Raw genomic sequence first — 23,671 nt, 5'->3', positions numbered from 1 at the left:
GCACCTTTGGCAGCAATTACCGCCTCAGATCTTCTTGAATATGATGCCACAAGCTTGGTGCACCTATCTCAAGCTCCATCAGGTTGGATGGGGAGCGTCGGTGCACAGACATTTTCAGATCTCTCCAGAGATGTTCAATCAGATTCAGGTCTGGGCTCTCAATGGACCAGTCAAGGACATTCATAGAGTTGTCCTGAAGCCACTCCTTTGATATCTTGGTGTGTGCTTAGGGTCATTGTCCTGCTGAAAGATGAACCATTGCCCCAGTCTGAGGTCAAGAGGTCCAGGATGTCTCTGTACATTGCCGCATTCATCTTTTCCTCAATCCTGACTAGTCTCCCACTTCCTGCTGCTGAAAAACAACCCCACAGCATGATGCTGCCACCACCATGCTTCACTGTAGGGATGGTGCCTGGTTTCTGCCAAACATGACGCCTAGTATTCACACCAAAGAGTTCAATCTTTGTCTCATCAGACCAGAGAAGTTTGTTTCTCATGGTCTGAGAATCCTTCAGGTGCCTTTTGCTAAACTCCAGGTGGGTTGTCATGTGCCTTTTACTAAGGAGTGGCTTCCATCTGATCACTCTACCATACAGGCATGATTGGTGGATTGCTGCAGAGATGGTTGTCCTTCTGGAACTTCCTTCTCTCTCCACAGAGGAATGCTGGAGCTCTGACAGAGTGACCATCGGTTTCTTGGTCACCTCTCTGACTAAGGCCCTTCTTGTCAGGATTTGGCCCATTCTGGGCTTTGGTCAGGGTCTGATCAACTTTCCCGGGTTCTGGTCTTGATCATCTGTTGTGGTTTCTGCTTATCTTCTGCTTCTGTGTTGTCATGCTCTAGTTATGATTAGTTTTGCTTCATTTATTTCCTGTGTATCACTTGGTTGCCATATATTTAGTTTTGTTTATCACATTTATTGCATTATGCTTTAGTCACTGTTTTTGGTTATTATTTATCTTTAGTGTTTTACTTTACTCTTTAGCCGCTCAGTGAGTTCTGTCTTAGTTAAGTTCTGCCTTTTATTTTCAGTTCTTTTTGTCTCTGTTAGTTGTGGGTGGGGTCACCTGCACTCAGTTCTTTTGTCTGCCACACCCACCTGTTTTCCCTGTCTTGTCTGGCCACGCCCCTTCTAGAACCTTCCTCACACCTCTTTTACATCACGCCCTGATTACTCCCCTTGTATTTAAGCCCTCACTTTCTGTCCCCTGACAGTTTGTCAAACTTGTTTCACATCCTCGCATCCTTCTTGTCAGTCCTGTTTGCCTTGTGTTTTTGACCTTGCCCATTTTCTCCAATCTCTGCCACACCGTGAATCTGACCCCTGCTTGTTTGTTTAACTACGAAACTGCCTCTTGATTATCTGTACCGCCTCCCTGCTTACTGCCGTACTGTGTACCATACCATACCATGCCTGTGTTTTTCGATAAAGCCATTTTATTGCCTCCTTACCGCTGCCTGCGAGTCTGCATCATGTGTCCTACTACAACCTGTGTCACACCACATCCAGCCATGACACTTCTCCCCCGATCACTCAGTTTAGACAGGCGGCCAGCTGTAGGAAGAGTCCTGGTGGATCTGAACTTTTTCCATTTACACATGATGGAGTCCACTGAGCTCATTGGGACCTTCAAAGCAGCAGATATGTTTCTGTAGCCTTCCCCAGATTTGTGCCTCAACACAATCCTGTCTTGGAGGTCTACAGACAATTCCTTTGACTTCGTGCTTGTTTTGTGCTCTGACATATGCTGTCAACTGTGGGACCTTGTATGTAGACAGGTATGTGTCTTTCCAAATAATGTCCATTTAACTGAATTTACCCCATGTGGACTCCAATAAAATCAATCTGTAGAAACATCTAAAGGATATTCAGTGAACCAGGATGCACCTGAGCTCAAATATGGGCTTCATCACAAAGGCTGTGAATATTTATGTGCATGTGATTTCTTAGTTTTATTTTTAATAAATTTGCAAAAACGTAAAAAAAAAAAAAAACCCTAAAACCTTTTTCACATTGTCATTATTAGGCCGTAATATGAAAGTCGTATCGTTTCATCTAATTCCGACATATAGGGCAAGCCAATCTTTTTATTCTTTTTACTTTTGGTCGTAAGCTAGAGGAAATAAGTTCACCATTTGTGATCCTGCAGTTTTAATGAAATCAGCATTTGAAGATGGTACTACTTCCTTTACTCATTGTAACAGTCCATTTTAATAGTCATTACCATGGTATTACAGTATTACGCCTCAAGAGGGCGCCCTTGTGTTTTACCATAGATAATGGTCCTTTTTTCTCTGTCTTCGCTCTCATGTCATGGACTCGGCCGTGTGTACTCGGACCGCTGTGCAACCTCCAGTAACTTGTGGTAAAGCTGGCAGCTTCTCTCTTTTTTTGCTAAATAAACCGGTGTTTTGTGGAAATCTACAACTACAAGTCATGCTCTTTTGCTATCCAGCAGCACCTGTCCATGGCTAACTACAGCCTGCACCACCACACGTTACAACTGGCGCCCGAACATTGTTTTCTCTGGACCTCAATCAAGTTTTTGGATCACAAAAAAGGATTCTTTTGCCTCACGTCTACGTTTTTTAGTGATCCCAGTGCTTTTGTGGACGCTCTGGACGACGTTTCCCAGTCATAGCTGCAGCCTCGTGCAGGCGGGACCCGACTATTTCCTGATTGCCCATGAGTGCAATACAGTTTTACTTGACTGGATGAAGCTAACTCCACCAAGAAAATGCAACCTGTGGATTAGTTATGTGGAAATCACCACGTGGATTTGTTTCTTCAAATGCCCACATCCGTTGGAAGACAAAAACTGAACTTTTCACGCTGTTTTGGCACTGCGAGGGAATCTTTTTGTCCACATTAAAGTACACAGACATTTACCCCTCTGCTGAAATTAGACGGCCACTTGACTGTGAGTAGTGACTTTTTCGACCACAAACAGTAGTCTTAGTCATATATTATCGTAAAATACGACTGTATAAAACTACTTTACACTATTTACTGGTTGTACTTTGTCATGCTTATAGTAATACAGTGATAATGACCATTCTGGTCTCAGTCTAATTTTGGGTAACATTTTTTTTGAGTGGCTTTCTCTAAATGTAGTCTTGACCAGCACCTTTAGGCGTGTTTTTTTTTCACTTTTGGTCAGCATAGCTTAGTCTGACTGACTCTTTTTGCTTACTATTAAGGCCCTGTGCTGTGTTTAAGTGTGCTTTATTTTTGGAAAGCACAATGGCACGTTACCTGCACAATTTTGACTCAGACATGAGACTCACCCCTTTACCGATATACAGTATTGTTGAAAATAAAATTCCTGACCTTAAGCAACAAGTAGTGGATTTGAGAACAGAAGTTGACAGACTTAGTGAGTGTTTACGTGACTCACTGAACATGCAGCAGACTTTCCTGAAGCAGTGGGGCCGTCTCAACGAGGAAAACCCTTTTCCTCCTGCAGTCATACAGTCTCCAGTTTTCCCAATTTCTACACACCAATCCTTTCCTGTCACCTCAGTCACTCGAGCTCAGCAATGCATCGAGGGTGATAGCAGCTGCTTTACATCACGCCAAGCTAGAGCCACTGGTATATGCTGGGGACAATAAAGTGTAACCTAAGGACTGGTTACAAGCTGTTGCCACATACAAATCCTTATTGGGCTTAACAGATGGACAGCTACTAAATGAACTGCCACACTTTCTTGCTAAAGAGCCCGGGAAATGGTTCAAAGCCTTGAGCTCCCACATCACCTCATGGGCCCAGTTCTGTCAGCTCTTCAGGACAGTTTTTCTGACTTCCGACAACCAAGAATGCATTCTGAGGGGACTTTTGGATCGTGTCCAGGCTCAGGATGAACCGCTCCCAACCTTCCTGGCCCACATGCTGAGTGAGTTTAATAAACTGAAAAGTCCGCCACCTGAAAAAGAGCAGATCAACCTGATTAGCAAGCACTCTCTTGAAAAATACAGAGTTGCGCTGTATGGAGCTAATATTACTTCTATAATGGAACTTTTGCTACATGCTCATGAGCTCCACTCAGTGCTTGGACCAAGTGGACCACAGACTTTTTCCTGTTACAAAGAACAGCGCAAGCCTGAGCCATACTGCTTTAAATGCTGTCAACCAGGATTCACATCGCGCACCTGCCCAAATTGCAACGGCCAGCCTTCTTCTCTGCAGACCCCTGCAGATGCTATGCGGCCCAACCTATTTCAACCATCTCCAGCACCTGGTCCCCCTGACTCAGGCCAACACAAAAACAACAATGACAGCGCTCGGGCCCCGACACAAAGCAAGCAATCGGGAAACTGCAGGGGAGGGAGGACATTTTGCAGAGGCCAACCTCCCTCCAGCCACTAACAGAGCCTCATTCACCTACGACACCCCAAGATGGTCCAATTCTCGGACACTTGGAGGACAGTTTTTCCAAAGCCCACTGGAATACTCCTCTGAGAACAAAAGTCAACTTCAACGCTACATCTGTGAAGGCTACTGGACACTGGTGCTTCCCTCTCAGCAGTAAGAGCAGATCTCATTCAAGTCAATGGCACCTACCCCAACAAAACAAGTGAGTGGATTGGCCCTGCAGTCAACCTCGCCAATAATGCTCCTTGCATCCCTGAGGGTGTCACTTGGCTCAATATTCATGAACAAGAACTTTTACCAGCATTTTGCAGTAATACCAAAGTTGTCTTCTCCTTTCATCCTGGGAATGGATTTTATGTCCAGAGCTTCAGTGTCTATCCACATTCCCACAAGGACAGTCTACATTGATGATATTCCCTGCCCCCTTTCAGATGAAGAGGAGGATTGCCAAAATGATTACTTGCGTTCAGCGGAAACAGTAATGTCAATGGACTCACTAAACTCAAACCTTCACGCAAAAGTGTCTGAAGCCAGCCTCTCAGAGGACAACAAAGACACTTTGCTCAGTCTGCTCACCAGCTTTGACGGTCATCTTGGTCAAACATCTCTTGCCGAGCATGTCATAGAGACTGGTAATGCTACGCCTGTGAATCGGCCACCCTATCGCACGTCACCTGCAAAGAAGCATGTGATTGAAGAACAGGTGCAGCAGATGCTTAAAGACAATATCACTGAACCTTCCACAAGCCCCTGGGCTGCTCCGTGGTCATCATCAACAGAGCCACTACTGACCCACAGTTTTGTGTAGACGTTCGAGGTCTCAACCAAGTTACTCAAAAGGACTCCTATCCCTTACCTCGAATAGATGAGTCTTTAGCCTTCTTGGCTAGGGGTAAGTTTGTCTCAACACTGGACTCGGCACGAGGTTATTGGCAAGTTGCTGTTGCAGAGGACTCTAAGCCAAAAACTGCCATTTCACACTGTGGCCTCTTTCAGTTTCGGGTGCTACCTTTTGGACTCTGCAACGCACCTGCGACTTTTCAAAGACTCATGAACTCTGTACTTGCCGGCCTCATTTATAAAACGTGTGCAGTCTACCTTGACGACATTGTTATTGCCTCACCCACCTTTGAACAGCACTTGGCAAATCTTAAAGAAGTGCTGGACAGACTCCGAGATGCTGGCCTGTCAGTGAAGCTCAGTAAGTGCCAGTTCTGCCTCAAAGAGTTCACCTTCCTCGACTACTGCATCTCCTCATCAGGTGTTAAACCGGATCCGGACAAAGTTAAGGAGTTTAACACCCCCGCCTCGGTGAAACACGTCCATCAGTTCCTCGGCCTGACTGACTATTATCGTCGCTTCATTCAGGATTACACCCGTCATGCTGAACCTCTTCACGCTCTGACAAGAAAGGATGCCACTTTCAGCTGGGACGACAACTGCCAAAGAGCCATGGACATTTTGAAAGACCATGTCACATCAGCCCCTGTCCTGTCATTTCCTGACTTCAAGCATCCCTTTTTCATTCACACTGATGCTTGTGACATTGGTCTTGGTGCTGCATTAATGCAAAAGGATGACAAAGGTTGTGAGTATGCTGTTGCCTTCGCTAGTTGCTCCCTTCACAAAGCTGAACTCCCCTACTGCACTTCAGAAAAGGAGTGCCTTGCTGTGATATAGGCCCTGGAGCACTTTCGCCCATACGTTGAAGGTATGCATGTTACTATTTACACTGACCACAGCAGTCTTAAATGGCTGATGTCTCGTCCAAACCCCACTGGTCGGCTTGCCCGCTGGTCACTTCGCCTTCAAGACTTTGATTTCACGATTGTGCACAAACCTGGCACACACAACAAAGTGCCAGATGCACTGTCACGTGACCCCTTACCTCTGACTTGTGACAACCCAACAGATCTCTTGCCTGAGCATGCTGTGATTGGCAGTTTGGACATTCGTGCCCTGCCCCCTGTGATGCTTTATGACCGTTTGCAGTTGAGACAGTTACAGTTAGATGATCCTGTCACAGGCCCACTACTCAGAGACTAGGGATGGGTATTGATAAGGTTTTATCGATATCGATGCCATTATCGATTCTGCTTATCGATCCGATTCCTTATCGATTCCCTTATCGATACCTTGTGAATTTTGTACTAAAAGTAGGCTTTACAGGTTTTCTATGTATTTCCTTGAGTCTTAAAGTAAATAAATATGAAATTAGTCACTGTATCCTTGATCTCTGGACATAAATAAAAATAAACAAAACTGTGTTTCGCTTTGAAGTTATTAATTCAGACAGAATTCTATCGTTCTATCTTGACTTGTCAGAGAGCCGCGCGACGTTTGGAGCTGTGTGAACAGAACGGAGGAGGATTCTCGTTTCTTTCTCGCAACAAGACAGGAGTCCCAGTTAGTAACTTTAATCCGCACACTTTAATCACAACTCATATTCAGGGATGAAAGTGGTGAAAAACAAAAAAAGCTGAAACCCAAAATTACCCCCAACACCACCTGCACGAAAATGTTTAAATTCTAGAAGCTTTGAAATGCAATCTGGGACTATTCCAGACAATAAACTGGAGTGAGTGCTGAATCCATTTAGGTGAGAAAAAAAAATACAACTTTCCTTATTCAAATTCATTCCAGTAGTATTCTGCTCTTACTGGGATGCAGCAGTTTTCTAGTTTGGCAGAAAGTTCTGGAGGAAATCACTGAAGAAATTAACAAACTGAAAATATGGTTTGACTGAAACAAACTGTCATTAAACTTAAATAAAACAGCGATGAAATGGAGGTGTAGGAGTCACTCGGTGTTCACAGGAAACATTTATTTCTGTATGTATTTATTTATTTATGTTAGTTGCTATTATATATTTTCTGTTGTGTTTCTAGTCAGGTTCTTTTTGTCTCTTTCTCTAAAACTGTATATAATAATCATTAGATTATTAATATATAAGCAAAAATAAATTTAAGGAATATTATAATTTGAAAACAAATGCACCCAAACATGATGATGGCTGCAATTGCTTAATGCTAAGTTTTAACATTGAAAATGCCATAGATATGCTAACGCGTTAGCATCGCTCCCGTTTTTAAGTTATAAAATACATCTATCAACTGTTTCAGAAGACCATAACAGGTCGGTTTAACATAGAAAAGGTAACTAATACTCACAAATGTATGCTCTTTAGGGTTTTAGTGGGGGAAAATTAAGTGAAAGAAAGAAATAAACAAAGCAATCGACCGAAGCATTGCTTCAATCTGCGAACCACACTTCGATTGGATCAAGGTTCAAAGCAAAGCCGCGCTGCAGAAAAGTTGATTAAGGACCCGCTGCAGAGAAAAGTTGATTAAGGACCCGCTGCAGGGTCTGTAATCAATGTAGAGAAATTATCATTTTCCTGACAAACACGCCAAAACAACGGCCACTCTGAAGGACCGATAACAGAATCGTTAAGCACAAAGCTTATTGATGTCTGTGGATCGAATCATTTCTTAACGATACCTGAAAGGAACCGGTTCTCGATACCCATCCCTATCAGAGACATCGAAGCAGACTCATGGATTAACTCAGAGAGTGAAAATCTGTTTCATTATGTTGTGCGTGACTCTTTACTGTATTGTAAAGATTCCAGTCCAAATGCGCTTTGCACCCTTTGAAAGAGCTGAAACTGTTTGCCCCTACATCTCTTAGAGGCACCTTGCTTGAGTATTACCATGACCACCCCACTGCAGGTCATCTTTGTGTTTCTAAGACCTTAGCTAGGCTGCGCTTCAGGTTTTTCTGGCCTAAAATGGCAGCTGATGTCAAATGCTATGTAACCTCATGCTCAGTCTGCCAGTTCACTAAGCCTAGTCAGAGAAAACCTTCAGGTCTTATGGTTCCCATTGTATGTCAGAAACCCTGGGAGTATGTAGGCGTAGATTTTGTTGGCCCTCTACCCTGCACCCCAGCTGGTAATGCTTACCTGATCGTGTTTGTTGACTACATGACTAAGTGGATTGAAGCAAGCGCTGTGAAAGAAGCTACATCTCAGGTTGCAGCTGGTAAATTCGTTTCTGACATTTTTGCCAGACATGGTGCACCCACTTACTTGATTTCTGACAGAGGGTCTCCTTTTGTGAGGGAATCTTTCGAACATGTTGTATCAGCCTTAGGCTCTGTACACAGACTCACTACAGCTTACCACCCTCAGACAAATGCTATTGAATGTGTCAGCCGGACTCTGAAAACTGCCATACGCGCTTGTGTAGGTGACAAGCACACTTTATGGGACAAGTACCTCCCCCAGATTTGCTTTGCTCTATGTACCGCCCCACATGACGGTACTGGACTGAATCCCTCCATGATGCTTTATGGTCGTGAGTTGGACACCCCACTTGACCTCATCACACAACCCTCCAGTGACAGTGTTGACGAGCCAGGTGTACCTTACCCAGAGACTCTCAGAGCAGGAAGCTCATGATCATGCGAGAGCAGCTCTTGATTATAGTCATGACAGACAAAAACACTACTATAACTTGAGACGTTGGCATGCCACATTTAATGTCGGTGACCTTGTTAGGATTAAGACGCGCCCCAGGTCTGATGCTCAGTCTAACTTTGCTGCTAACTTTGCTCCTCTGTGCGTATCTCAAAAGCTCAGTGATGTTAACTACAGACTCGCACGAGCGGACTCTGGTGCTGATGCTGGTGTTTATCATGTTGTGAATATGCACCCATTCCATACTTGGGACTCTCTCTCCTCCAAAGGACACTCTGTTTCCTCTCCTGTTGTGAGTGGGACCCCTGAGGTTATGGACAATGATTCTTTTGCCCCTCAGGTCCCGCACACTGACACTGACCCAATTCCCTTTGATTTACCGGACGTTGACTCAAATACTGACGTGGACACTGATTCCAGTGGTCTTTTGCTCAGTTCTAGCCCAGACCTGGTTTCTACTGGACATTACAACCTCAGGCCCAGACGGTGCCCCAGGATCACGTCTGGTTGGCATGACAAAAAATGGACAAATGTTTTTCACACTGACAGACTTGATCTGAAGTGACTTGTTTAAAATTATTTCCCTGTTGCGTTGTTTCACTGCATTTCAATGTTTCAGGGTGTAGATGTTGTTAATGCTACTCAGCCCATGTTAAGCGCTCTTCAGTGAGCGGTGGTTCGTGTTTACAAAAAACAACAGAAAAGATTTCCACGGTACATATTTCTATTTTTATCTTGCTTAATGTATTTCCATTTTGTTTTTGGTACATTCTCTTTGCCCTGAGTGTTATCCAACCTTAACTATGCTCTATGTACAGGATGCTAGTAGGTGTGGTATAGTGCATCTTCCACTGTGTACGGCTGGGGACAGCCTTTTCTCACTAGGGGGGACTATGTAACACTCCATTTTAATAGTCATTACCACCTTTTTTCTCTCTCTTCGCTCTCATGTCATGGACTCGGCCATGTGTACTCGGACCGCTGTGCAACCTCCAGTAACTTGTGGTAAAGCTGGCAACTTCTCTTTTTTTTTGATAAATAAACCGGTGTTTTGTGGAAATCTACAACTACAAGTCGTGCTCTTTTGCTATCCAGCAGCACCTGTCCATGGCTAACTACAGCCTGCACCACCACATGTTACATCATGTAATAATATTGTTGTCATGCATGCTGTGGTTTGAGTCACGTGTAACCCACTGGTACATAAGAGAGAGCAAAACCTCCAAGATGTATTCTTCCAACAAATCAGAGGAGCAAAACATTTAAAACATTTAAAAAACATTCAAAAAAATATGATATATTCATGTGATATCTGTTAAAAAGGAAGAAATGCAAGATTTTTTGGCAAAATGATGGGAAACTGATGATGGCTTTGTTTGAGTGGTGAGAGCAGGACCAGCTGAAACTTAGAAACACTGTATCACTGTTGACTTTGACAATATTCCAGAAGCTGCTGAGCTTCATGCGACATGCTACAGACGATTCATTGATAAAAAGCATTTGGATTCATAAAAATAAAAGATACATAAAAGAGAGCATTTAGATGTTTAAGATACACAGATAGACGAGTCTGTGCTAAGAAGTGATGCTGGCACCACCTCAGGATCAACAAGTGAAAGAAACGACGATCCAGGACGGGTCGGCCTGTGGTTTCCTCTGATCCTGTTCTGCCTGCTGTGACCATCAGATGCAAGAAAGTAGATAAATATGTCACTGTGTCAGGCAAACGCACATAGGATCATCCTCCACTGGCACAGACATTATCAGCAGCTGTGCTAAAAAAATCTCTCTCCCTCTTTCTTACACACTGACTTACTTATATACAGTGTTTGAGTGTGGCTGTAAGTTTATTCTATTTTGTTTAGAGTGGAAATGATTTTAGAATAGAATAGAAAGCCTTTATTGTCATTATACACAGCAAACACAGTCTGCATAGTACAACGAGATTAGATTAGATTAGATTAGATTAGAGATTAGATTGTGAACATAATTCTGTAGGCTACATTGTACTTGTTATCATATAGGGTACCTGTGCAGTATGTGTGCGTGTGAGTGTGTGTGTGTGTGCGTGTGTGTGTGTGTGCACATGCTGTATATACACACAAATACAGATGCCATGTAATTATCTTCATTCATTAAAGGTCTTTTGCTAAAAGCTGCAGAGATGAAGGAAGACACGTTCCTTTTACATATTAAACATGAAGATTGTGCGGCCGTGGAAGTTCGATATCACAAGTTCTGTTACCTGTTCAAGTCCTGTTCAAGGTGAAGGCAGTCTCCAAAAGTCAGCACTTTATTATCTTCCAGTCATTGAGGCTTCACCAACACAGATATCAACTGTAAAAATGATTCTGAAGCAAAGTGTTCAAATTGTTGACCAGCTAGAACTGGACCATGTAGTTCTCGTTTTTGATCAAGCTGTATATGCGTCAGCGGATCCACTAGAAAGACAGGAGGTGGCAAAGCGTACAGTGATTAGACGCAGTGAGTTTCACACCTGCATGTCCTACCTTAGTATTTTAGGAAACAGGTTTGGAGATACTGTGAGACGTACGTACTCATCATTCTGAAGTTGTTGCTGCAGGATCTATCAGTGGTGTCATTAGTGGTCGTCACTACAACCACAGCATGAGGGCAAGCAAACCAATGTATGAGAGTCTACAACGCATAAGATTTAAAACTTTCTTAGACTCTTTGCCACCCAAGGAGAGTATGTGGATGTGATAAGTGAAATCAAAGGTTCATTTCCAGAGAGAGCCATGGATACTTTGTGTGTCAATGAGAAATTTGCCTAAATGTGTTCAAAACATGCAAGCTTTCACCTGTCAGTATCGCTGTTGATCATGGCATTTTTTTTTTTGCTTATGATCATGTTTCATACTGGCTGGACTTGATCAATCTGCCCCTCACACATCCTTTGTGCCACACTGAGCTCATTATTGAAGTTCAGTGGACTGTCCAACGTCAAAGTGGACATGGATTTGCCTCCATTGCTTGTGACCAGGCTACTGAGCAAACCTGCAACAGAGATTCCAAGAACAAAGGTGGCTGGACGGGATAACACACAATCAAGCTGCAGTTTATCTCTGGATATTGTCTCAACATGAACAGGCTGCAAGAACAAGACAGTGTGAGTCTCTGGCAGGTAAATCTACAGAAATGAGGAAACGAAAAGACCTTGACAGCACACGGATTCAAGCTGATGAAAAAGCTGTGACTAGAATCATTTCCACCATTGATTTTATGCTGAACCTTTTTTGACACAAACCATGATGGCATTGTGTGTCTTAGCTCAGGAACAGTCACATCTGAATAAATAAAAAAGGATTTGCTTACAGATTTAGAAAAGGGGGGAAAAGCTGTCAAAGGTTTTATGGATCAAAGGCTGTTATCATAATCAGTTGACATATTCTCCATTAAGGTGCAAACATTTAAGACCAGTGACCAGGCAAAGGCAAGATAGAATCTGCAGCAGGCAAGGATGTTATTCTATGTGCAGACAAGAAGCTATAGGTCAAAGTAGGAAAATGGACAGGAGAGAAATCCTGTCCTGCTCCTTGGGAACAGTTTCATATCCTTTAGCCAGTACTGATGGTTCTCTTGCAAAAACAGACAAAATGAGCTCTTGTGTATTTATTATGCCGCGTTCACACCGGGCGCGAACAGATGCCACAAATTCGCGGGGGTCGCGTGGCAACGGACGCGCCACCATCGCCCGGTGTGTCGCTCTGCTTTTGCTGCGAAAATTCACCCCGGTGCGTCATCAAATAGGAGAAGCTTCCATTCCGCTCGCCGGCTCCGGTTGTCAGTCAAGTTAACATGACAGACCTTGATCACATGGAGCGAGTTGTTATGGAAAGCTGACAAACGTCATGAAACGTTCCCAATTCGGGGAGTATCATCATTTGCTGCAGGAGCTGCGTCTGGATGACGGCCGCTTTCAGTGGTCCTTCCTCTGTCCCGTTCATGCGCGCACATGTAAACAATAAAAAAAAAAAGAAACTCAGCTGCTTACTGTGAGGCTGCTGCTCGCTCTTCCCCAAATAATTCTGTCATAATTGTGTTTAGAAACCAGTCACCATTTGCTTTATTATACATCTGTGTCGTTAATTAATAAAATAATCTCCACAGACGATTCGCTCGCATGCGCACGTAAGAAAAAAAGCCTCCACTGCTTGCTGTGGGGCTGCTTCTCGCTCTTCCCCAAATAACTCTGTCATAATTGTGTTTAGAAACCAGTCACCATTTGCTTTATTATACATCTGTGTAGTTAATAAGTAAAATAATCTCCACGGACGATTTGCTCGCGCACGTAAAATAAAAAGAGAAAGAAACTCCGCTGCTTGCTGTGGTGCTGCTGCTCGCTCCAAAAACTCTGTCATAATTGAGAAATAAAGGACAAAAGAGACATAAGTCCTACTCACAGGCTGCTACCAGAGACAGGACATGTTCACATCCTCAGTGAAACTCCAGACATCTCCACGTCACTACATATTCAGTCCCTGATTGGTCATCGCAGCGTGACAAGACAAAAAAGTTAAGATTTTTCAATCACAGATGCGCCAATCAAAATCGCTTCACTCGCATCGTTTCATTCGCATCCATCGCATTGCACTGCGTGACTTGGCGCCAAAAGACTTGACTTGGCGTGTCTTGGTTCCATAGGGATTACATGGCAACCTGTCGCTTGCGTTGCGCCCGGTGTGAACGCGGCATTAGAGACCAAAGGTGGATACTGCTTGGTTAACAAAGTTCTGGCAGACAAAGCTTCTCTCTTCGATGGCATGGCGGTCCTTCAAGCCATCCAGTCCAGACCAAATACCTTTGGAGAGCTAGCTGAGCCCATGGTCTAGCTTGCTCTGCATCACATATGTTCACGGATAGACTTTGTGATTGATCAGTATCCAGAGATGAGCGTAAAAACTCCAGAATGGTCACAAAGAGTTCTTGGAGATACACAACAAGTGCAAATTTATGGAGATCAGAAGACACCAATACAATGGAAAAAGTTTTTGTCAGGTGGAACAAACAAAGCGGCACTGACAGCATTCGATGGTGCACGGAGAGATGGTGATCTTACTGTTGTGGGCAAGAACTTGAGCTTATACATTGCTCATGGAGAAAAGTGTCACTGTGTGACTGTCAGAGAGGGTTTCGAGACTGTTAATGCTGTTGAAGATCTGACGTGATAATTCGGAATGTGACACCAGGATGTTTTTACAAGCACACCATGCTGCACAGGAACATCACACTGTGATTATTAAGAGCCCTGATACTGATGAGGCAGTCATTGCTGTAAGTTTGGAGAAAGATCTACCATGTAGGTTGGACTTTCACACTGGAGTTGCCAACTGACCAAGGATCATTGACTTAGCCAAGGTGACCTCAGCTCTTGGCACCAGTGTGTGTTCGGTACTTATTGGGATTCATACCTTCTTAGGCTGTGACTCTACAAGTGCCTTCATGGCAAGGGAGGAAATATTTTCTGTTGCTAGTGAGAAAGAGGAATACCTCACAGCAGAGGTCTCAAACCAGTTCCAGAAAGAGCCGAGAGGGTGCAGGCTTCCTGTGCAACCACCCACTCCAGCAGGTAATTTCACTGATTAACATCACTTTGAGCAGGTGAAATCAGTTAATCAGTGAAATCACCTGCTGGAGTGGGTGGTTGCACAGAAAACCTGCACCCTCTCGGCCCTTTCTGGAACCGGTTTGAGACCTCTGCCTCACAGCATTTACAAATCTGGGTAGAAGTTTCAACCTGCCTACTTATGGTTTTGATTTATAAGTAAGGATTAAACAACGAGAAGCTGTGCGTTATATGGTTTGAATGCACGACGCGGAGTCTAAAACACCACATCGGGAAGCAGAGTGGCGTTACTCTGCGAAGTGCATTCAAACCGTATAATGCTCGGCTTCGAGTTGTTTAATCCTCTTTATACTATGGTCCCACACAGTGAGCTAACACACAAATATTTATTTAACAGAACTTGATAAAAATGCGTAAGTATTTGGGACTATTTTATGCCAGTCTCAAGACATTTTGCCTCCAATGTGCTTACCGTGTCTGCGGGCTTGGTAAGTGCCGCAGCGGGCCGATCACACCACCCCCCCTCTGCTGTGTGGAGCTGCGGCCAACTCTGGCAACAGGTCCAGAAACTATGCTTGCTGTTTTGATGCAGAGTGCTCCCACAGCCCGCAAGGATAGAACCGTTGTCTTCTTCTTTCCCGTCTTCAATCTTGTCCAGTTTGTCCGATGTTAAATCTTTATGCTGTTGCTTTTGCTGTTCTTCTCGTCTGCTCTCTTCCTCTTTCCATTCCTCAAATGTTTTATTTTGGCCAAAAATGTATGTTGAAATTCACTTGGAAATCCTTGTTTTATCGCTTTTCTGTCATTCACCTGTCAAAACACAGCTGATCTGCGCCAACTGATTTGCGCGTTGCTATGGTGACGACCAGAGCAGAGTGATTATAACAGTGACTTAACTCGCTGAACTGTGTGTGCATATATACGAAAATAATGCACGCCAGTTAGACATGGAATTCACACTGACCATGGTATAAATCAAATTAATCCAGATAGAATAACTACTTTAATGTCAGCTCTTAAAATGTACAAAGTAAAACTATACCACATATCTGTTCATTTTAAAATAACACACTAATTCTGAAGATTTGAACATTGACACACAGATGCCCAAAAGGATTATGGGTAAGTTGTGATTTGACAACCGGGGTCAAAATGCATAGAACACTGCCATCTACTGGTGCCCGGTTATATCACACGGTTGTCGACCTGAATCAGAACTTAACACACAGACTTTTCAGTACCCCTAGGGGTACGCGGAGGTACTGCAGGGGGTACGCGGCACACGGGGAGTTTTTTTTTTTTTTTTTTTTTTTTAAGGTGTCACACAAAAGCGTAGTCCCAAGCTAACTCGTAATATGTGGACAAAAGAATGTCTGCTGTGGAATTTAGTAATATTCTATTTATTTAATAATGTTTCAGAGATAAATCTTCTCAGCAATGTGTCATGTTGAGCTCATCAATAACAGTACGTTTGCACTACAACTCGTTTTCCCTGGGACCGACCTGTGACACAAAATACAGAAGCATAGCAACCGATAACGTCTACAAAAAGTCTGGCTGCTACCTGCAGATGGATAAATGTAACCATTTAAACGTCCAGCTTCTCTGGATCCAGGGGGTTCAGAGGAGACAGCAGAGAAACGCAAGACAAAGGCCAAAGCTAAACCTAGGCAGTACAATGAAAACTACATTTTGTATGGTTTCACCACGTCAACGTCTTCGGAACTACCGTAGCCTCAGTGTTTCTTCTGTGGTGAAATTCTGGCTAACAGCGCAATGAAGCCAGCACATTTGCAGCGACACCAGAGCACCAAGCACCCTGCAAAAGTAGGGAAAACTGAAGAGTACTTCAAACGAAAGCTGTCAGAATTTAAGTCAGGTCAGATTCAGAATACAATGATGAAAGCCACTAATGTGTCGAGCAAAGCCCTGGAGGCGTCTTACGCCGTATCGCTGCTTGTGGCACAAACAAAAACTCCTCACTCAATTGTTGAAGAACTAATTCTCCCTGCAGCGACTCGCATAGCTGAAATAATGATAGACAAAAAAGCAGCTGAGACATTCAGGAAAGTTCCCCTGTGAAACAACACCGTGGCCCGTCGGATTGATGATATGGCTCTTGATATTGCGGGACAAGTATGGGACAAAATAAGACGAGCTGGTCAATTCGCTTTGCAGCTGGATGAAATGACAGATGTGATGATGTACGAGAAAGTGGAAGGGTTCACAAAAAAGCTCAATCTGTGGTAAAGGAAATGTGAGGAGGGTGATGTGAGCCATTTCCCATTACTTCATGCACATCTTGCCACTACTGATGTCACCAGGGCTCCAGTGGTAAAACTGGTGGAAGAACAACTATCCAAACTCAACTCAGACTTTAACCAATACTTTCAGGATATTGATAAAAAGTCAGAAAGCCTGGATTGGGTGAGGGACCCATTCACCCCAACTGAGAGCAGCAACAAGCTTCCCGCAAGGCTGCAGGAGCAGCTGCTGGATGTGTCCTCTGACCGGGGCCTGAAAGTGGCACACAGAGAAAAGTCATTGACACAGTTTTGGTGTAATGTGGAGAAGGAATATCCTGAATTGGGAAAACATGCACTGATTGAACTTTTACCTTTGGGGTCAACATATATGTGTGAGGTGACCTTCTCAGCTCTGACACACATAAAAACAAATAAGAGAAACAGGCTGGATGTGGAGAACAGCCTGCTAGCAGCTGTTTCCATATTGTCCCCAGATCTAGCAAAGCTGATGAAAGACAAGCAAGCTCAAGTGTCTCACTAAAGACCAGATTATACTACAGTAGTGAGTATTTTGATGAAGGTTTTGTTTCAGATATTAACTTAAAAAGCCTGTTTATGGAGGACTGTTTATGAAGGAGACTCCAGTTTTGTGATGAATGTTACATGAGTTATGTTAATGTATTCTTTAAAAAGAGAGAAATGAGTTATGTTAATGTATTCTTTAAGTTAGATATAACAAAAGAAAGGTTATTCCAAGAAAAAATCTTTATTCTTATGTTAAATTAAGATTAAAAGGAGAGAGAGAAAGCCTGAGAAATTTATGTTAAAGTTAAAGAGATTAAATAAAATGATTTTCATGTAATAACCACTGTGTTGTGCTCTACCTTTGGAGAATCATCAACGCATATGTGTGAGGGGGTACTCGTGGTGTGACAAGAAGGCTCAGGGGGTACTCAGGCCAAAAAAAAGGTTGGGAAACACTGAATTAGTCAACCTATCAGTGTGAGCAGAGGCTGAGCTTACCCATTATCCCTTCAGGCATCTGTGTGTTAATATTCAAATCTTCAGAATTAGTGCATTATTTTAAAATTAACACATATGTGCTATATTTTAACTTTGTACATTCTAAGAGTTGATATTAATGTAGTTATTCTATCTGGATTAATTTGATTTATAAATCAAATAGGTCAAACCTGCTTTCCTTTTCAAGACGTCTGCCTCACAGCCAGACCACTGTATGCTGTCAAGGATAGTGATTTTTTTGTTGTTGGTTTTTTTTTTTGTTTAGTTTTTTTTGTGGTAGTCTAGCGGTCCCTTCTGCTGGGGTAGAGTTGAGCTCAGCTCCTCTCAGCTGCCTTGCTGCTGTAAAATACATAGCAGACAGGAGCAAACAAGGTTTATAAATGTTTTTCAACGTTACTGTGTAAAAAAAAGGTTAGTGGCCTAAAAGTTATCAGAACTAAATTTATCGGAAGGTAATTGTTCTGCAGATGGTTTTGGAAGTTAGCTGAAAAGTTAATCCGCTAACAAAAAAGTTAGCTTTGATGATTAGCGGTTAGTGGATTAGCCGAACTGTGCCCACCACTGTGTGTGTGTGTGTGTGTGTGTGTGTGTGTGTGTGTGTGTGTGTGTGTGTGTGTGTGTGTGTGTGTGTGTGTGTGTGTGTGTGTGTGTGTGTGAAATTTCACCATGTGTAATATATCAGTTGAAGAAGTGTTCTTCCACAAATTTGCGAGATTTGATGGTCTAAATTCAAATTTCATTGTAATAATTCATCAAGTAGCGTCTAAAATGTTATCATACATATAAAATGCCAATTTGTGAGATTTTGTGTTGCTACACTATATGTTGATCAATAAATTACATAAAACTAGCGCCATACAATTTTGGTTTTTAAATTTATAGTTTAATGGATTTTAAGTCAAAGTCCTTAAGGGTATAGTGTAGACAAAAATGCATTTTAAAAAGTAGTGCCCAGACATGGAAATGAAAGTCATTTTCGAGCCACTTTTTCTTGGTTCACCTTATGGTCTATATGGGGTATTATGTGTAGAATTTTGAGAGAAAAAAAAATGAATTTCATCCATTTTGGAATAAGGCTGTAACATAACAACATGTGCATAAAATGCACTGCTGTGAATACTTTCTGGATGCACTGTATGTGCTGTGAGTTTTTAGTTATTTTCAGTGTATCCTGAAAAATCCTGCAAGATATGTATATATTGCAGTGTATATTGCCCCGGAAAAATCCCCTTCCTTTAACATTTAATGAATTAAAAAAAAAATCATAACTCTGTCAAAAAAAGATCAAATTTGTTTTATATCTGACAGTATTATGTAGGATGGTGTCCTTTATTGACTGGCAAAGTTTGATCCTGATTTGATCCAGATTACAGATTTTGTGGCCATTTAAATGTAACATTGAAAACCCCATTTAATGTATATTTTACATTGTATGTTAATCAAACTTGCCCCAATCACTCTCATATTTGAAAGTGAGGCGCAGATTGGCACTTACTATCGCCTGACAAAGTTTGATCCAGATTATGGATTTCGTGGACATTTGAATTTAATATTGAAAAGCCCTTTTGGTGTACATTTTGCATTATGTCTCAATCAAAAGTGCCTCAATCACTCTTGTTTTTCTGCTATTGATTTACCTACACCACCAAAATTGGATAGAGGTTACAGTTTTATGCCCATTTGTCTGTCCTCCAGTTATCAGTCAGAAACCAAGTGCAAAAAACCAATGACAAATTGTGCATAGCAGAGAAAACCAATATTCTGTGAAAATTAGGTGAAATTAATTCAGAAACCAAAAAAGTTGAAAACAAAAACCAAACCTGACAACACCACACACACACACACACACACACACACACACACACACACACACACACACACACACACAGACAAAATCCCCGTTTATTCAAGTGTATGAACTAAATACATACTCTTGACATTTGATCACATCTAATTTAGCTTATGAAAACCCACTTCTAACAGGACTTTGACCTTGAAAATATTTTCCAAGGTAAAAATATTTGTGGAATTAGAAACTAGTGTTGGTGGATGTTTGCGCTCTGTGCATGCGGTGCTCTAGTTTGATCTCTATTACCCTTAGAATACTAAGCAGTGAGTCCTTCTGAGTCTGGTCTGCTTGAGTTTTCTTCCTCAAAAACAAACAAACTAGAGGGAGTTTTTCCTTGCCGCTGTCACCTACATACACGCCTGCTTAGGGGGGTGGGAAAGGTAGGCTGTACCTTTGTGAAGAGCCTTGGGGCGACTTACTTTATGCCTTAAATTGAATTGAGAGAGAAATTTGTCTGAACCACTGCTGTGTCTTCTGTTGACTCTGAGTAGACAACATGAATCATGACTGGGTTCTCTGGCTTTACTGCTGAGATTCCGAGTGCCAGAAAGCCAGTAAATGTTCATGGTTGTAAAAATGTCAACCTTTAGTAAGGGGCCGATGTTCATTGGCTGAACAAAGAGCAATGGTGGGGGTTTCAATGAGGGCTTCAGGGAACATGAACTTTAATGTCCAGTAAAGCTCCATGTATACAGTCACCAGCTCAACTCAACTTGCTTCAGCTTTGAATGAGAGAAAAAAAAACCATCTTGTTTATAATTTCACATTAAAGGTTTAGCAATGGCACTAAAGCTTTTTTCAGATTTAAGTCATAAAAGTCATTTTCTTTGCAACACTATAATTTTAATTCTTGTACCCTCGTCTAGAGCTGCCACAAACGACTATTTTGATAGTCGACGAGCTAACGATTATTTTTGTGAATACAGTAGTCCCTCGCTATAATGCGGTTCACCTTTTGGGCCTCGCAGTTTCGTGGATTTTTTTTAGTGCAATTTTGCATGCATTTTTTTTTTTAACAGTGCATTGTGTTCTGCGTCCTTATCAGGCAGGCCGGTCGCGGCACCGGTCGGCATCACCGCGATTGCTCTCACTGCCTCCAATGCGCTTACTGAGTCTGCGGGCTCGGTAAACGCAGCAGCGGGCCACTCACACTGCACAGGAGAGAAAAGTGAGAAAATGTTAGTGCCTGTTTGAGAAAAGCGTATAAAGTGTGTAGTGAGGGGTTTTACAGCCTTAAAACATCTATAATAATTGCAAAAAATAGCACTGACTACTTTGTGGATTTCGCTTATCACAAGTTATTTTTAGAACATAACTCCCGCGATAAATGAGGGACCACTGTAGTCGACAAGTTGGATCATAGGTAAATTGCAGCTTATCATATTTTTTTGATATTGATACCATTATCGATTCCGCTTATCAATCCGATTCCTTATCGATTCCCTTATCGATACCTCCTGTGTATTTTCTGTGTACTAAAAGTAGGCTTTACAGGTTTTCTATATGTCAATAACATTTTATTGAGTCTTAAAGTAAATAAATATGAACTGGTCACTGGATCCTTGATCTCTGGACATAAATAAACTCTACATGGTCGATCCTTGATCCTTGGAGTCAGCAGGTCTGCAGACATACAGTCTTGGGCTGCTGCACGTCAGCCAGGACGTCTCATTTTGAGAGGAAAAAACATTTTGATCAATTGTAGTTTATTGTTTGTATTACAACGTTTGGAAAGAGGTAGCGTTTGATTTAAACGGCGATTCGCTTTGAAGTTATTAATTCCAAGCGGACTCTATCTTTCTAACTTGACTGGGTGGCGCAGCATTTGGAGCAATGGAACGGAGGACGATTCTCGGTTCTTTCTCACAACAAGACAGGAAGCCCCAGTTAGTCACTTTAATCCACATAAAAGTGACTCACAATGGACATATTTTAATGACTTTGAGAAAGGTTAAGAAGCAGAGTTACCACTTCTGAAGAGGAGCAAAGCAAAGATCCAACAAAGCAGCGGATCGAAGCACTGCTTCATTGGTTCAAGGTTCAAAGCAAGTAACGATTTCAATAGTCGACATAGTTTATGACTAGTCGAGTAGTGGTGGCAGCTCTACCCCCATTACACATAGCTGGAATCACGTAGAGTGGCGTCAGACTTATGAAATGAAACACATCTGAAAGGTGTCGGATTTCAGTTCCAAAACGTTCTGACAGCCATCTATGGATGTCGACACACTTGGTCAAAATCTGCCGGTGGCCCCGGGAGTGAAGCACATGTTCATAATTCTCCAGGTGCGGTTAAGATGGGACACCTATCTGACCATGGTCCATGAGAAGTCTGAGAACCATCTAACCACAATTTACATATTCTGATTGTAGCAAAATGTGATCCGAAATGATTTGAGCGCATATGATGGAACCTTGAGATAGTCCTGGCACGGTATGCCTTCCGGTATGTCCAGTATGTCCTGCACGTGCCAGTATAATAACACACGTGGTCTGCCCTGCAGACTGTTGGAGATCGGGCAGACTGCAGTGCCTTTTATGGCCGTCTGACAGCAATCTGTGCCATCCACCTGCTGTCTCTTTTTTCAATGTTAATTTACGATCTTAATGTATTTATAAATTGCTTAGGTTGTTGTTACCATATGCACACTGTTATTATTATTATTAGTATTATTATTAGGGCCCAAGTGACAACAAAAGCATCCTACAAGGACCCTATTCTTGATACTTTTCAAGCCCGAATTTCACCTCTTTCCCATGCTCAAAAACTCACCAAACTTTGCAAAGTTGTTCGGCTGGGATTAAAATTTGATATTTTGGAGGTAGCGCACATGTTCATAGTGAAATGGCGCCCCCTACAAATTTTCATTTTTTTCTTTATACTTTTCAAGCCCCAATTTCACCCCTTTCCTATGCTCAAAATCTCACACAGCTTTGCAAAGTCGTTCGGCCAGATCTGAAATTCGATATTTTGGGGGTCGCGCACATGCTCGCAGCGAAATGGTGGCCCCTACAACATTTTTAAAAGACCCTCCCCATTGGGTTTTTTGTCATCGCCTCACAAAATTTGGTACACATATTTACCGTGCTGGGATGCACAAAAAAGTCTCTTAACATCATGGTGAAATGCTCACAGGAAGTCAGCCATTTTGATTTGAAGTTTCAATTTTGAGGTAATTTTTGCCATTTTTGACCATTTCCACTTACTTTTGAACGAACTCGCCCTAGGGATTTCATCCAGTCGTCTTCATCATGACCCATGGCTGATCAAATGTTATCAAAAGAATTTTTGTAGGTCAAAAGGCGTGGCTGCTATGGTTTGTCAAATTTTGGCGAGCATTTTGGAGCATGTTGTTTCAATTCGAATGGCTAACACCTAACTCAAAGCACCTCCTGGTGGTAAGAGGGAATGTCCTATTTATACTTTAACAGGTACTGATGTCATATGGTTAACCCCATCAATTTCATTCCACTTCTAATACATGATGATCACCGTGGAGCTACGTGAAATGGCGTCAGTGTGGCGGCGTACTGAATAGGGATGGTATTGATAAGATTTTATTGATATCTATGCCGTTATCGATTCCGCTTATCGATTAGATTCCTTATTGATTCCCTTATTGATACCTCTTGTGAATTTTCTGTGCACTAAAAGTAGGCTTTACAGGTTTTCTATGTCAACAACATTTTAAATTGGTCACTGGATCCTTTATCTCTGGACATAAATAAAAATAAATAAAATCTGTAGTTTTTGTCAAAAGCATTTCCTTTCGGACATTTTGGCATGAATGTCTCTCCATACATTTGAGCTGAGCTCATCCGGCTGCTGCACATCAGCACAGGACGTCTCATTTTGGGAGGAAAAAACGTTTAGTTCGATTGCAGTTTGTATTACAACGTTTGGAAAGAGGTGTCATTTGATTTAAACGGCCTTTTGCTTTGAAGTTATTAATTCCGACTGGACTCTGTCGTTCTAACTTGACTTGGCAGAGACCTGCGCAGCATTTGGAGCTGTGTGATCAGAACGGAGGAGTGACTCATGATTGACATATTCAGGGATGAAAGTGGTGAAAAACAAAAAAAGCTGAAACCCAAAATTACTCCCCCAACAC

General features: G+C 42.3%; 1 protein-coding gene across 1 annotated transcript in view; it reads left to right on the top strand.

Annotated features, from left to right (window-relative positions):
• The window catches only part of cftr (CF transmembrane conductance regulator), a 361,955-nt gene that overhangs the window by 30,443 nt on the left and 307,841 nt on the right, over window positions 1–23,671 (top strand).

This window comes from Thalassophryne amazonica, chromosome 8 (genome assembly GCF_902500255.1).
Source record: "Thalassophryne amazonica chromosome 8, fThaAma1.1, whole genome shotgun sequence".
NCBI lineage: Eukaryota > Metazoa > Chordata > Actinopteri > Batrachoidiformes > Batrachoididae > Thalassophryne > Thalassophryne amazonica.
Note: the sequence above shows the minus strand (reverse complement) of the source record. Positions and strands in the feature narration are given on the sequence as shown.